The 7,500-nt window shown below is 47.1% G+C and overlaps 1 protein-coding gene across 18 annotated transcripts in view; it reads right to left on the minus strand.

Annotated features, from left to right (window-relative positions):
* The window catches only part of LOC123996580 (disks large homolog 1-like), a 320,554-nt gene that overhangs the window by 90,036 nt on the left and 223,018 nt on the right, over nucleotides 1-7,500 (minus strand). The gene's annotated exons all lie outside the window — the stretch shown is intronic.

A 7,500-nucleotide genomic window follows, 5' to 3' on the forward strand; every position in this document is an offset into this window, starting at 1 on the left:
ACACTATTACACACACACACAGTCATTATGTATACACTATTACACACACACACGTTATGTACACACTATTACACACACACACACACACACACACACATTATGTACACACTATTACACACACACGTTGTGTACACACTATTACACACACACACACACACACACACACACACACACACACACACACACACACACACACACACACACACACACACACACACACACACACACACACACACACACACACACACACACACACACACACACACACACACACACACACACACGTTATGTACACACTATTACACACACACATTATGTACACACTATTACACACACACGTTATGTACACACTATTACACACACACACACACACAGTCATTATGTATACACTATTACACACACACACACACACACACACACACACACACACACACACACACACACACACACACACACACACACACACACACACACACACACACACACACACACACACACACGTTATGTACACACTATTACACACACACATTATGTACACACTATTACACACACACGTTATGTACACACTATTACACACACACACACACAGTCATTATGTATACACTATTACACACACACACACACACACACACACACACACACACACACACACACACACACACACACACACACACACACACACACACACACACACACACACACACACACACACACACACACACACACACACACACACACACACACACACACACACGTTATGTACACACTATTACACACACACATTATGTACACACTATTACACACACACGTTATGTACACACTATTACACACACACACAGTCATTATGTATACACTATTACACACACACACACACTATACTATTATATACACACACACACATTATGTATACACTATTACACACACACACACACACACGTTGTGTACACACTATTACACACACACACACACACACGTTGTGTACACACTATTACACACACACACACACACACACACACACACACACACACACACACACACACACACACACACACACACACACACACACACACACACACACACGTTATGTACACACTATTACACACACACACAGTCATTATGTATACACTATTACACACACACACACACTATACTATTATATACACACACACACATTATGTACACACTATTACACACACACACACACACGTTATGTACACACTATTACACACACACACAGTAACAGTACACCCTGTTACACACTCAGACACAGTTAAAGCCCAGCCGAAGGCTTCCTGAAACACACAGAACCAAAAAGGTGAAGTTTAGTTCCTCCAGTCCTATCATTGGAAGTAGTGTTCTCTCTAGTGGTGATCATGGACATTACACATTTCTGTTTGGTCTATTTGTTCAGATGAAGGCAGCATTGGCATGGAGCGGCCAGCAGAGGGCACTGCCACACAGTCATTATGTTCAGCACCTTTTCTTCCACTACCCCAGTCCGCTTTCCTCTATATTACGACACCGACATCTCAACACTAGAATATCATTTAAAAACTCTTGATATTATCATTAGATATATGCTATTCAATATCAATAAGATTATATAACACGGGGACAACATAATCCCGGGGAGAATGGCATGCCAGCTTCCCTGCAAGATGTAGCCTCTCTCTACACAATGAGAATGAACATGAGCATTAGACTGGATGGTGTGAGGGAAGGATCTGAAAGCTTATCAGATTTATTCCAAATGAAATTCAGCTATTGGTCCAGTCCTGGTGTACACGCAGGGTGCGGATGGCGGTGTGACGCGGGTTTTGGTAACCTCTGTGACGTCTGTTGGGTGATGCAGTTCCGCTGAGTCCCGGCCTTAAATCCCTCCAATAAAGTGGATTAAATATGGTAGAATGGAGGCCTGGGGCTACATCGCTGTATAACCATACAACTCTATCACCCCGTCGTGGCACTGCTCACCATCTGCCCGGGTCACTCACTGTCTCTTAATGCCCCACACACACAGTCACACTAACACACACCAAGGAATGTTGAGTTAAACAAACCATACAACTCAATGTACAAGGATTACTTTTTAAATATTCCACCCAAAAATATTACTAAATATATATATATATTTTTTAACCTGAAGAACAGTGCAGTGGTTTCCATAAGTACATGGAGTAGCCAGCCGAACAGAACAAGTAGCCAGCCGAACAGAACAAGTAGCCAGCCGAACAGAACAAGTAGCCAGCCGAACAGAACAAGTAGCCAGCCGAACAGAACAAGTAGCCAGCCGAACAGAACAAGTAGCCAGCCGAACAGAACAAGCAGCCAGCCGAACAGAACAAGCAGCCAGCCGAACAGAACAAGCAGCCAGCCGAACAGAACAAGTAGCCAGCCGAACAGAACAAGTAGCCAGCCAAACAGAACAAGTAGCCAGCCTAACAGAACAAATAGCCAGCCGAACAGAACAAGTAGCCAGCCAAACAGAACAAGTAGCCAGCCAAACAGAACAAGTAGCCAACCAAACAGAACAAGCAGCCAGCCGAACAGAACAAGTAGCCAATCAAACAGAACAAGCAGCCAGCCAAACAGAACAAGCAGCCAGCCGAACAGAACAAGCAGCCAGCCAAACAGAACAAGTAGCCAGCCAAACAGAACAAGCAGCCAGCCAAACAGAACAAGCAGCCAGCCATGGAGATCTGCCCCCCCGGGGTAGAAAGATTGCAGAACTAGCTCTATTTTGGTGGCCTCTAATGCCTCGAGGTTAAATTCACTTAAATCCAATCCCTTTTTGACAGCAGCCCTTTTGATTTGAACAAAACCTTCCATACATATTTATAGAAGGGTTCAGAAAGTGCCTTTTAAGGACCTGGGTGCCAAAACATTCAGGAGGTAAAGATGCTCAATGTCGACATATTTTGCGTACCCCACCCTACCTTTTTTATTTTTTTTTATTTTACCTTTATTTAACCAGGCAAGTCAGTTAAGAACAAATTCTTATTTTCAATGACGGCCTAGGAACAGTGGGTTAACTGCCTGTTCAGGGGAACAGTGGGTTAACTGCCTTGTTCAGGGGAACAGTGGGGTTAACTGCCTTGTTCAGGGGAACAGTGGGTTAACTGCCTTGTTCAGGGGAACAGTGGGTTAACTGCCTTGTTCAGGGGAACAGTGGGTTAACTGCCTTGTTCAGGGGAACAGTGGGGTTAACTGCCTTGTTCAGGGGAACAGTGGGTTTAACTGCCTTGTTCAGGGGAACAGTGGGTTAACTGCCTTGTTCAGGGGAACAGTGGGTTAACTGCCTGTTCAGGGGCAGAACGACAGATTTGTACCTTGTCAGCTCGGGGGTTTGAACTTGCAACCTTCCGGTTACGAGTGTCTGTAATGATCACTGGGCTACACTGAAGAGTGTCTGTAATGATCACTAGGCTACACTGAAGAGTGTCTGTAATGATCACTGGGCTACACTGAAGAGTGTCTGTAATGATCACTGGGCTACACTGAAGAGTGTCTGTAATGACCACTAGGCTACACTGAAGAGTGTCTGTAATGATCACTGGGCTACACTGAAGAGTGTCTGTAATGATCACTGGGCTACACTGAAGAGTGTCTGTAATGATCACTAGGCTACACTGAAGAGTGTCTGTAATGATCACTGGGCTACACTGAAGAGTGTCTGTAATGACCACTAGGCTACACTGAAGAGTGTCTGTAATGATCACTAGGCTACACTGAAGAGTGTCTGTAATGATCACTGGGCTACACTGAAGAGTGTCTGTAATGATCACTGGGCTACACTGAAGAGTGTCTGTAATGACCACTAGGCTACACTGAAGAGTGTCTGTAATGATCACTGGGCTACACTGAAGAGTGTCTGTAATGATCACTGGGCTACACTGAAGAGTGTCTGTAATGACCACTAGGCTACACTGAAGAGTGTCTGTAATGATCACTGGGCTACACTGAAGAGTGTCTGTAATGACCACTAGGCGGGACCAACAGCAGACTGACAAACCAGCAGTGTTTCACGTCACTGGCTTTGTGATTGACAGGCGCCTGTCCCGTCAATAGATCTCTAGAAGAGTCGTTTGTTCTAGCGCGAGAAGGCTGTACAGACGTTACTGACCAGCGAATCGAAACGTTTGAAATGAAAAGAAGCCCAGTTCATTCATGAAGTGGAGCTGATGGAAAACATGGGACAGTGCAGATACAAAGTGTGGCAGAAGAATGACGACACAAACAGTTCACAAACAGTTCACAAACAGTTCACAAACAGTACACAAACAGTACAAACAGTTCACAAACAGTCCACAAACAGTCCACAAACAGTCCACAAACAGTCCACAAACAGTCCACAAACAGTCCACAAACAGTCCACAAACAGTCCACAAACAGTTCACAAACAGTTCACAAACAGTCCACAAACAGTCCACAAACAGTCCACAAACAGTTCAAACAGTCCTTCTGTTTACATACTTTGAATCTGCACTGGTCTTCTTGTGTTTTTGTAAAAATGTTCAGTGTAAATTGTTACAAGTTGTCCTTGTTCATAGAGGTGTGTGGTTTGTTGAACTTTGCAATCGTTGGTTTTTGTTTGACATACATTTTAAAGTAAAAAACATGAGGATCAGTGTCATTCTGTTACCGTGGAAATGCCCCACATACAAACACGCACACACAGACTCATACAAAAGCCAAAACGTGCGCCAACAAAAGGCAGAGCTTGTGTGAACTCCTCAGGTAACAGAAGTATCCCAGACAGAAGTTAGTAACTGTCACATCGCCAGTTTATACGTTTAGCTGGGAGAGGAGACCTCCAAGGGATCCATTTACACTGCTGTCTGGAGTACATCTCCCTCTGTCCCTAGCTATCCATCTCCTCTGTCCCTAGCTATCCATCTCCCTCTGTCCCCAGCTATCCATCTCCTCTGTCCCTCCCTCTGTCCCTAGCTATCCATCTCCCTCTGTCCCTAGCTATCCATCTCCCTCTGTCCCTCCCTCTGTCCCTAGCTATCCATCTCCCTCTGTCCCCAGCTATCCATCTCCCTCTGTCCCCAGCTATCCATCTCCCTCTGTCCCTCCCTCTGTCCCTAGCTATCCATCTCCCTCTGTCCCTAGCTATCCATCTCCCTCTGTCCCTAGCTATCCATCTCCCTCTGTCCCTAGCTATCCATCTCCCTCTGTCCCTAGCTATCCATCTCCCTCTGTCCCTAGCTATCCATCTCCCTCTGTCCCTAGCTATCCATCTCCCTCTGTCCCTAGCTATCCATCTCCCTCTGTCCCTAGCTATCCATCTCCCTCTGTCCCTAGCTATCCATCTCCCTCTGTCCCTAGCTATCCATCTCTCTCTGTCCCTAGCTATCCATCTCCCTCTGTCCCTAGCTATCCATCTCCCTCTGTCCCTAGCTATCCATCTCTCTCTGTCCCTAGCTATCCATCTCCCTCTGTCCCTAGCTATCCATCTCTCTCTGTCCCTAGCTATCCATCTCCCTCTGTCCCTAGCTATCCATCTCTGTCCCTAGTCTCTCTGTCCCTAGCTATCCATCTCCCTCTGTCCCTAGCTATCCATCTCTCTCTGTCCCTAGCTATCCATCTCCCTCTGTCCCTAGCTATCCATCTCCCTCTGTCCCTAGCTATCCATCTCCCTCTGTCCCTAGCTATCCATCTCCCTCTGTCCCTCCCTGTCTGAATGTCAACTAAGAACAAACCTGTCTCCTCTTTCTGTCTCCTCTTTCTGTCTCCTCTTTCTGCCCTCCTCTTTCTGTCTCCTCTTTCTGCCCTCCTCTTTCTGTCTCCTCTTTCTGTCTCCTCTTTCTGTCTCCTCTTTCTGTCTCCTCTTTCTTTCTCATTTCATGGCTCACAGCAACAGAAAGCGTGGAGAGGGAGCCAAGCAGAGTGACAAGACATTTGGCAACACGCCTCAGTGTGTGTGTGTGTGTGTGTGTGTGTGTGTGTGTGTGTGTGTGTGTGTGTGTGTGTGTGTGTGTGTGTGTGTAGAACGGAAAAAAACAAAGATCTATTAATCCCATTTAGTGTCTGCCTCTGTCTGTAAGACCCAATGGATGTGCTGGTTGAAGGCTGAGAGACAGAGGTGTTGTGGTCCCTGCTGTGGTCAGGCAGTCTGTTCCCACTGATGACAGCACTGTATATCTCTGGCTGTGGCAGGACTGAGCAGCCCAAGGTGACCAGAGCTTAGCCATGCTCTCAATCTTTCTCTGCATCTTTCTCTCTCCCCTCCCCATCTCTCTCTCTCTCTCTCTCTCTCTCTCTCTCTCTCTCTCTCTCTCTCTCTCTCTCTCTCTCTCTCTCTCTCTCTCTCTCTCTCTCTCTCTCTCTCTCTCTCTCTCTCTCTCTCTCTCTCTCTCTCTCTCTCTCTCTCTCTCCATCAGTCTCACCTCCCAGACATATCCCCCCAGGTTACACAGCTGGCCTCTCATTAGCTTCAAAACCATTCATCGTCCATAACTTCATCTACCAGCTCCATCAACAGAGAGAGGGCAGAACGAGTGAGAAGGCAGAGAGAGAGAGAGGAAAGAGAGGGCAGAACGAGTGAGAAGGCAGAGAGAGAGAGAGGAAAGAGAGGGCAGACAGAGTGAGAAGGCAGAGAGAGAGGAAAGAGAGGGCAGACAGAGTGAGAAGGCAGAGAGAGAGGAAAGAGAGGGCAGACAGAGTGAGAAGGCAGAGAGAGAGGAAAGAGAGGGCAGAAAGAGTGAGAAGGCAGAGAGAGAGAGAGGAAAGAGAGGGCAGAAAGAGTGAGAAGGCAGAGAGAGAGAGAGGAAAGAGAGGGCAGACAGAGTGAGAAGGCAGAGAGAGGAAAGAGAGGGCAGACAGAGTGAGAAGGCAGAGAGAGAGGAAAGAGAGGGCAGACAGAGTGAGAAGGCAGAGAGAGAGGAAAGAGAGGGCAGACAGAGTGAGAAGGCAGAGAGAGAGGAAAGAGAGGGCAGACAGAGTGAGAAGGTAGAGAGAGAGGAAAGAGAGGGCAGACAGAGTGAGAAGGTAGAGAGAGAGGAAAGAGAGAGTGAGAAGGCAGAGAGAGAGGAAAGAGAGGGCAGACAGAGTGAGAAGGTAGAGAGAGAGGAAAGAGAGGGCAGACAGAGTGAGAAGGCAGAGAGAGAGAGGAAAGAGAGGGCAGACAGAGTGAGAAGGCAGAGAGAGGAAAGAGAGGGCAGACAGAGTGAGAAGGCAGAGAGAGAGGAAAGAGAGGGCAGACAGAGTGAGAAGGTAGAGAGAGAGGAAAGAGAGGGCAGACAGAGTGAGAAGGTAGAGAGAGACGAAAGAGAGGGCAGACAGAGTGAGAAGGTAGAGAGAGAGGAAAGAGAGATTGAGAAGGCAGAGAGAGAGGAAAGAGAGGGCAGACAGAGTGAGAAGGTAGAGAGAGAGGAAAGAGAGGGCAGACAGAGTGAGAAGGCAGAGAGAGAGAGGAAAGAGAGGGCAGACAGAGTGAGAAGGTAGAGAGAGAGGAAAGAGAGGGCAGACAGAGTGAGAAGGCAGAGAGGGCAGACA

Source organism: Oncorhynchus gorbuscha, linkage group LG15 (assembly GCF_021184085.1).
Source record: "Oncorhynchus gorbuscha isolate QuinsamMale2020 ecotype Even-year linkage group LG15, OgorEven_v1.0, whole genome shotgun sequence".
Taxonomy (NCBI): domain Eukaryota; kingdom Metazoa; phylum Chordata; class Actinopteri; order Salmoniformes; family Salmonidae; genus Oncorhynchus; species Oncorhynchus gorbuscha.